Genomic DNA, 9,458 nt, shown 5'->3' with positions numbered 1-9,458 from the left:
CCCCCCCCCACTTTTTCCTCAAACCGAGAAAAAGCTTCTTCCCTTATCTACCGCCCCGCTCCATCTTTATTTCCCATGCGTTCATTTAATACAGTTTTTTTCTTCTTTATTTGAAGAAAAAATATCCCCTTCTGGGAATCCACCAGCTGTAAAATTCAATTCATTATTTGAAATTTTATCCTCTTCATTAATTTCCTGTTTTGGAAAATTGAGTGAAGTTGAGTGAAAAGGAATTGTCAACCTATTGTTACCATTAGTCCAATACGTTTTTATTGCCTACACTGAGAGAAAAACCACGAAGTTCTCAAACAAGTCTTACTTGTGTCAAGAAAATATTTTTTGAAAATTATCAAAAAAGGATTTTTTTGTGCCCAACATGCAGAGTGCGCCGGAATGAAAAATTTTTGTCGCTAAAATAGATTTAGTAATTGAAAAAAAATTGCGTTCTCTGTACACGCAAGAAATGTCATTTCTAGCACTACTCCTTTGTTACTTGATACTCCCATACGTATTTTGCTCCCGAAAAATCTTTGTTTTATGGGAAACAAGGGATAGTAGTTTTTCATTTCGGCTGTCTACTAATCACAGACAAGAAATAAACCCTTAAATGAAACAATAATAATGATATGATAGCAATCTTGTAACTTGGGGATAAAATATTTGTTGATAAATTTTCCTCCGAGATATTTTCATCATGAAAAGGCACCGTCTGGTGTGAATTATCCGCCTCTTGAGCCAAATATTTCGTTGCTGTCGAAAGCAGAACAATTATTCATGTTTGAGACTTTCAAATTCGAACCAAACAAATTCTTTTTTGGCTATTTTCAACTAACGATTTTGTTGGCCCAAACAAGACTTGTTTGATAACGTGTTTATTTTTCTCTCAGTGTAGTGTGTCACCTGCAATTGCTAGGAAATTGTTCCAGTGAAGGGAATGCCCCACCAACGAGGGTGCAAAATGTCCCTAGAAATTATGCTAATATGAATGACAAATGGAATCGTCGAATTTGTGAAAGAAGAGAAAATCAATTTTCCACTGAAAGTGGTAGAGCGTAACGAGGGCAGGGAATACCATTGACTTCCAGCCCCAACCTATCCGCCACTTTTAGCGAGATAATGAACTCATCTGGTACAATCTGTATTCATGTGCAGGTGACATTTTATCGTACCAAAAAAGGCATTATATTATAAGTACATCGATTTAAAAGTTGAGAACGAAATGAGAGACGCCAAAAAAAACAAATTAATTACAAAAATTCCCCATCAATTTCTTTGCACAATTGAATAAAAATGAAGCATATATTGACAATTTTTTTAAGGCACACCACCGCACATGGAACTTCAATAATACTATCAAATTATCAAGTGACGATATTCCGAAAAAACTCATAAATTGATTAATCGGTATTCAACCGAATTTTAATAAAATGCTTTTTGACAACATTCCTTTATTCATCCAAAAGAAACTTGATGTCATGCAGTCTCGATATGTACGTACGCATTGTAAAAAGATTTAATTGAATTTTTTGCGAGGTTCGAGAGAAAAAAAGTATCATGCTTTGTTATATGCGGTAGTTGGTCTTTTATTTTGTAAGAGAGCCCACCGTAGCATCAGGTTCCAAATCGAAATAGGTAGAGCTTCGAGTGACATTGGACAAGGGTTTCGCTCACCAACCTCCATATGACCCACATATGACTCCCATCATCCTTATTCTGACCCTTGTGATCTTTAATGTGACCCTCATATCCCTTATTCTAACTCTCGTGACCCTTATAACCCTTATGATAACCCTTATGATAATCTTATTGTAACCATTATGAACCTCATAACCCTGATTTTGAACCTCGTGACCCTTATAACCCTTATGATAACCTTATTATAACCATTATGGCCCTCATGGCCCTGATTTTGAACCTCGTGACCCTTATGACCATTATTTTGAGCCTCATGACCCTTAATTGTAGAGTTTTAATTTCGCGTACCAAAATTCATCACCAGAAGTTGATTTGAATTGTTATAATATAGAGAGATGATATTCGAGCAATATCTTTTACCCGCCGTTTAATCGATGATACATTATTTTTCATCACGCTGTGACGAAAAGTGAACGAAAAGTCCAATTTCCGCCACATTGTGATGAAAAATATTGTTCGTAACTCGTGAAAAAATGTTTTTTAGCTCGTGGGATTATATCACGAGCCGAAGGCCCGAAATATACTATTTTTTCACACACCAAAAGCACGGAAAATTGCTCCCTGAAGTACTGATTACTTTTCACCCCAAATGGAGAACTTTGACGACTTTCAACTTGGGATACCATTTAATTCGAAATGAGAGGAATCATGGCCTGATTCAATCACCGCAGAGGAACCTCATATCGAGACAAGTCACCCTTGGAGCAACCCCCCAACCACCTCCTCGTCCTCCGAACCCCTTCATCAAAGCAGCCTCTTTATTCTCACAGCCTCTCAATGCTGAGAACCGATACAATAGCGAGTCATTGAATCGGAGAGGAGACCTGTCATAGGCAAATAACCATTGAAGCTGAACTACAACCTCTATATAGAATAGTAACTCTTGTGAGCGATCATTTTTTCGTACATTGAAGAGATAATATGCATTCGAATGTCAAACAAACAATTCAACTCGACGTCAAAAAAATTTGAAAGTCCGTAATTTATTGAACATTCAACACTTGAAGATGTTTTCCTTTTTTACTATACGAGGACTATTGCAATATGACTTTGATATTTTTCCCGTTAATGATCATTAAAATATCTCTTTCTTTAATTTCCTGACTAACAAACGAAATAATTTTCAAGTTGAAATCGTCCAATCGTTGAATTTTTAAATAAGTCACTGGACAAATATTTTATAATTCACAATATTTGTTTTTACGTACCTATATAAGGGCGTATGCACTGATAGTAAATGACCGATTATGGAGCCATTGAGTTAATGTTGAATTTTGCAACGCTCACTCATAATTTTTCAATCACTCACGACTATTCAACACTGTCCTTTTGATATTCGGAAAGTTGGATTTTTATTCAATGTGTAGATAGATATTATTTTCGACTCACGTACGTCTGATCTAACGTCACCGCGTGTACTGGACGCAGCGGCATCAGTGGAGTTCATCGCCGGCTTGTTCATCCTTTTCACTCCTCTGTCGTTCGCATCATGATATTGCGCATGCGCCAATGCGTGGAAAGAGTTGAAATTTTCAGATTTTTCTTTTCCCTCTCCAATTTTTTCTGAACAACAACAGGATTTTAATTCATTTATTTTCCATATTCTTCGGTTAAATTAACATTTTATGTGTTGCCTCATTAGCACTTTTATCTGCAGCGCTAACTCGGTAATTATCAAACAGACTAGACTACCATCACGCAAAGCGTAAAGCTTTTCATGACGGATAGACGAAAGTCGCGTCGCAGCTTGTTTGTATCTAAATTAATCTTAACCAGGGTTGGGCAAGTATAATATCAGCGGTTATTTACCAAGTTTTCTACATGTAAAAAAGGTTAGACCTTTTTGACCGCATGTGTCGCCATCGTGCGTGATTGAAAACAATACGTCATGTGCAAGTCTTGCAAGGGTCACGCCTCGCAAGGGTCAAACAGGACAATCACAAGGTTCCAACGATAAGCGCAGGGAGGACAATCATAAGGGTCTAACGATCATGAGGGTAAAACAAAGAAGGAGAAAGGAAAATCGTCAAGGGTCTATCGTGAGCCTCACGAGGTATGACCCTTGCGATGTATGAACCTTGCAACATTGGCCCCTTGTGAGGTATGATCCTGTCGATATTTGACCCTCGCAAGGCATGATCCTTGCGAAATATGACCCTTGTGACGCTCGACCCTTGCAAGGCATGACCCTCACGACTGATAACCCTCGTGAAATTCAGTCACGAGCAACAGCCTCGCCATTCACAGATAAATTACCAGTATTCTACTGTATTTTCAGTAAACGACCCAACCCTGGTCCCAACTAATTAGTAACCCCTCACCGAATTGACAGCACTGTTATCATAAAATATACGAGTGGAATACGCTCCTTCAAAACCGTCGCGTTCAAATATTTTTCCGTCAATACCACATAGCTCGGGGTCCCTTCAAACTAAATACGGAATCGAAGAAAAAATTACGTAAAATAGGGAAAGCTCGTGAATTTCCTTCTCCCATTACTCCTCCGTCATAAAAGATATACCTGGGCTGGGGAGAGAGGCGTTAATTTGGAAAAAAAAGATCATGACAGATGGAAGAAAAGGTACGAGAAAGAGGTGAAAAAAACAAAAAAAATGAGAATAAGATGATGATAAAGGGTAGACTATCTGCGGCGATTTGCGAGGCATCAAGACCCGAGGTTGGAAAAGAACCCGCGGTTATACGTCTACGAGAGATTTTCTTTACCTCGTTTAACCGTATCTAGCCACAAAAGCATTTTCTTTTTCACAAACTGTTCTTATCCAAACAGCCGTTCAGATGACGTCATTACTGAAGTAACTGAGTAACAGAGGCTCCCGTGTATTATTCTCTTTTTGTTTTTTTTCTCTTTTAGCTTCCTTTTGTTCTCTTTTCTCTTTGTGGGTCGAGAAAATAAGATGAAAATGTGACAAGTTCTGAAAGGGAGTTTTAACGGGTCAGAAAATTCGGCATTGTTTTAGAGTTCTGAGGTTTTTATGTTAAGTAAGACTCCGCAATAGCCTCCGATAATTTTGCCATCTTATACGCACGAAAAAATTTAATAGAAAAACGTATCGAATTCGTTAGAAAATTCTATTGAATTTCTATTGAACTTTCTATTAGTTTTTGGCTGAGTCTATTGACATGTTCAATAGAAAAAAATTCAATAGAATAAGTTACACAGAAAAATTGAATTCTATTGACTTTTTCTACTGAATATTTTCTATTGAACATTTCAATAGAATCGGCCAAAAACGAATTGAACAGTTCAATAGAAATTCAATAGAATTTTCTACCAAATTCAATAGGTTTTTCTATTAAATTTTTTCGTCCGTGTACTAGTTCGTTGAGTGACATTTTATTGTTCTCTTTTTTTCCGACGAAGGGAACCAGAAATTTCCTGAACTTTTATTAATCAAATTTTTTGTTTCAATGTACCACAGATGATAATGAGAAAAACATTTCTCAAACACACACTTGTCAATATAAGAATTCTTATATTCGCTTCAGTAATGGCTTCTCCTTGTATTCTATAATATCGAACGAAATTTCTAGCTACCCATATATACCTATATATATATAAAGGCTGTTCCATGGATTTCCCTCGTGTATATCGACGAATTCTCTCCCTTCTTTTTTATTTCAAGAGAAATATTTTCACGTTCGATTGAACTGTAATTACGGGAGAAGATTAAAAAATTCTTAACATGCCGCAGGAGATTCCGAAGAATGGAAAAAAATCGACAATAACTGCTGAAAATTTCCAATTTATGTAATTGAGAATCCATGTGGACTATTTTTTAACTTTCGAGGTTGATCGAAAAAAAAAACTAGAAGTTAAATGAAATGTTGTGGTGATGATATTAGAGCGAGTGTGTAAAGTGGAATTGAAGAAAGACGATGGGTTTTTATGTTGATGTGTGTTACATACATTCATGCATTCGAGCTATACAGTACTTGGATGATACTCCTATCTCGTGTAAACACCCTATGGATCCTTCCTCCACATGCTGGAAGTACATTTTAATGATATTATAACTACGTCTAATCCCCAATCAAGAACTAATGAGTTTTCCGCCATATGGCAGAGCTAATAAAAATATTGCTAATAATTTTTTTCTCTTTGAGCTACTGATGTTGAAAAATAATTAATTCGGTACAAAATTCTATCACGTGTAAGGATAGTCTCCGTTCATTCTTATATTTAGGCTCTGTGCACTGAGTGAAAAACAAACATGTTGTCGGACAACTCTTGTTTGGGCCAACAAAATCGCTAGTTGAAAATTGTTAAAAAAGAATTTGTTTGGTTCGAATTTAAAAGTCTCAAACATGAATAAAATAAATATTAATTTGATTCAAATACTTTATTATCGCTTTGGGATGATAATAAACTCGAAAAAGATTGAATGAAAAACACAATAATTTTTAGGGGCTGTGCATACATCACGGAAGACATTTAGGCGAAGGGGGGGAGAAGAAATTGCTGCGCCATGGTTTCACTATCAGGGAGACGATGATGAAAGAAGGTCGTATAGACTAGAGTGAAAAGTGTAATCAAAAATAAAGAGCTCTTATCGTCCAGCCCACAAATATTGTTGGAACACACTTTTGGAATTTTTCCACAAAATACATGAAAATGTGATTTCCTTACAATACGAAAACTATTTATTTGAAATAAATAAATTGTTTGTTTAATATAATTAAATCCATTTTCTTGAAATAAGTAAACAAGTTTATTAATTTGTAAAAAAAATTATTCTTGAAATAAGTAAAAAATTTCAAATAATGTTATTTGATTTTTTTTAAAACATTTTTTTGGTGTAACGACGGGTTAATTGAATTACCTATGAATAACCTTGATTCTGCCCCCGCGCACTAAATATTTATTATGTTTACTGCAATATTATCGCTTGACGAAAAAATTCAACTTATTTTGACATTATGTTGAGAATGATAAAATTTTTATTCTTTGTACATGCAGAAGTACACAAGTCAATCAGTTTAGATTTGTGGGGGTTCTAACGATTGGCTCTCGTCGTTGCAAGCGATTGGGAAATTTCTATTCGGCAACCAAATCACGTTGAAATCGACCACACATGCCAAAAACATTTACTGTACATAGTACAACTGAGAGGGATAGAAAACGCCGGAGGTTGGAATGAATTTTCCATATATCGAAGTGGACCTAGTAAAATGGTTGAATGGTTTAACTCTGTTATATGTCGAATGAGCTCGCAATTTGTTTTATATCCGGGGTTGATGCTGCCTTCCAATTATACGTGAGTGTTACAACATGTAGGAATGACATCATCACTAGCTAGATATCAGGAATTTCCGGCGATCTACTCGAATATCTGAAGAGCCGCAAGGGCAGTAGCATGTGGAAAAATTTATATCGGGCAAGTAGTGGCAGTAATGGTCACGCGGGTAGCGCACGGCTCCGGCGGTCGTCCCAGCTAAGCAGCGTTTAGTCTGATCAGGGAGCCTATTCTCGAATTGAAATCGTACCACGAGTCGCATACGACCTATCGAAATCGAACGCACGATTTCAACTCGAGAATAGGCTCCCAGTACTTGGATAGGTGTCCGCTTAGCCCTACCTCTCCGCGTGTGACTAGCGGCGCTAGGCACGAATGTAGAGACCTACCTTTGCCCATCGAGTCAGTGTGACCGATAGCCACAATAGAAATTATTTTTCCCCTCCCTAAAACTTCGAATTATTGTGAAATTAATTATTAACTGACAATCAAGTATTACCATAATGCAAAGACTGTTCTCCATATCAAGTATTAACTGGATAGATTTACAATAATTAAAACGTTACTAATGTGACTCATAATTTCATTCGTTGATTCACGATATTGAAGTACAATTACATTCTTTCTATTTCTTTCTAAATTCTTGCAACTATTGTTGTGCTTTTTTTTACATCCATGCAAATTCAAAAACATTTTTTTCAAGCACTAAATATTGATATTGTTTACAATAAATAACGTATCAATCTCAAAGAGGAATATTATATCATTAAAACAATTAAAATAATAATTAGATATAAAATAAACTCGAGAGCCTCTCCTGGCCAAATGTTTATACGCTCTATTAAATAACGTTCTTAGAACTTTTTTTTTATGCTAGATTTTAAGGTTTGTAAATATTGCAAATACTGACTGATATTCTTGTATAAAAACATGGTTAAACAAAAAAAACCGATGGTCACAATAGGATCCCTGCAATATCGGCCGGCTGCACGACTGAGGTTTTCCATGGTTTCCCTGGCAGTCCTTGTCCGAATGGGTGCAGTTGGGGAAAAGTAAGTCGGCCATGGTAACGCAGACAAGAGGATGGGAACAAAATGTAAGGACCCGAGAGGGTATACATATGGATGAATAAATAAATAAATAAATATTGGGCACGCATTGGTTTTCCGCCTTTCCGTTCTTTCAGGACAACTCAAAGAAGAGTTGCATGAGAAATGAAGGAAGATTAATCACCCTCATTGCTGAGTACGCGACGCGATTACGAGTAAATTGGATTTGGCTTTTAAGAAAGAAGAGGAGGAAGAGGAAGGAAGAAGGGGAGTAAAAAAAGGCATCAGCGATGAAGAGAAAGAGACAGAAATTTGTGGAATGAGGTTGAGAAGATGTAGACGGGACGGGGGTGGGTGAACAAACTCGATTCGAGGGGCCATTAAACCCTAGGCCGTGGCCAAAGACCAAGTTACTTGTGCTCCCCTTGGCGACCACCGTTGTTTCGACGAGTTTCCCGAAGCGCGATGAGGGGGAGGGGCCGTCGAAGGGGAGGGATAACGGGTTAAAGAGGATATGAACGCCAGAGGAAGCGAGTGAGGGGCTAGATGTTTAACTCCTGCTGTGTTATTCTTCAATATATGTCAGCTAGTGAGGACGAAACGACTTAAAGTTACTCTTTCCATTTTATTTACTACTCTTTTATCATCTCTCGTGTCGTGAAATCGTTTGTGGTTACGATAGTCAAGTTGCCTCGAAATTAAAATGGGGGATCCAATGTTCCATATCGATTAGTGATGCTGTAAGGCAAGACAAGACAAGAATTACGCATTTCTTGTCTTGCGTAATTGATAAATTTTCCTCTATATGAGATATTTTCAACCTGAAAAGGCACCGTCTGGTATGAATTATCCTCCTCTTGAACCAAATATTTCGTTGCTGTCGAAAGCAGAGCGATTATTCATGTTTGAGACTTTCAAATTCGAACCAAAAAAATTCTTTTTTGGCAATTTTCAACTAGTGATTTCGTTGGCCCCAATAAGACTTCTTGGACAACGTATTTATTGTTCTCTCAGTGTAAATTCCAACCATCAGTTACCTGTGCTTCTCGTATGCTATTGCACTGGAAGGTGACGCTCGAGCCATTAACAGAAGGGCTTTTAAAATTTTCCTCCCATTGACATATTTACGATTTTTTTCTTTACTCTTTTTTGTCCACCCACTCCTTCCATCGCGTGTCGGCACACAAGTTACGAATGACACTGGCCAAATATGTGGACGAGGATGCGGGGGATTTCCCGAGCCATAACTCTTGTAATATATTTTTGCGTTTCTGCTCTCATGGATGATATGCGAGTCAACAAAGAAAAAAAACTTTCCCGAGTTGGTGGAGATGTATGTGATCCGGGAGATTGGATATAAACATAAAAGACCGCTTGATATTCCTTTCGTTAATCCGTTAACATTTTGACGTCGTTATGCGCTTGTTATTTTTCTTCTCCTCAAAGCTGGATAATTTGT

At 37.1% G+C, this 9,458-nt stretch overlaps 1 protein-coding gene across 1 annotated transcript in view; it reads right to left on the bottom strand.

Annotated features, from left to right (window-relative positions):
• LOC107044572 (protein rhomboid) overlaps window positions 1-3,094 on the bottom strand; it is a 29,482-nt gene extending 26,388 nt beyond the window's left edge. The window contains exon 1 of the mRNA XM_015266500.1: window positions 2,904-3,094. The gene's annotated coding sequence lies outside the window, so the exon portion shown is untranslated. The remainder of the gene's footprint in view (window positions 1-2,903) is intronic.
• Between the last annotated feature and the right edge of the window lie 6,364 nt (window positions 3,095-9,458).

This window comes from Diachasma alloeum, unplaced genomic scaffold, assembly GCF_001412515.2.
Source record: "Diachasma alloeum isolate Michigan unplaced genomic scaffold, Dall2.0 Dall_scaffold_00760, whole genome shotgun sequence".
Taxonomy (NCBI): Eukaryota; Metazoa; Arthropoda; class Insecta; order Hymenoptera; family Braconidae; genus Diachasma; species Diachasma alloeum.
Note: the sequence above shows the minus strand (reverse complement) of the source record. Positions and strands in the feature narration are given on the sequence as shown.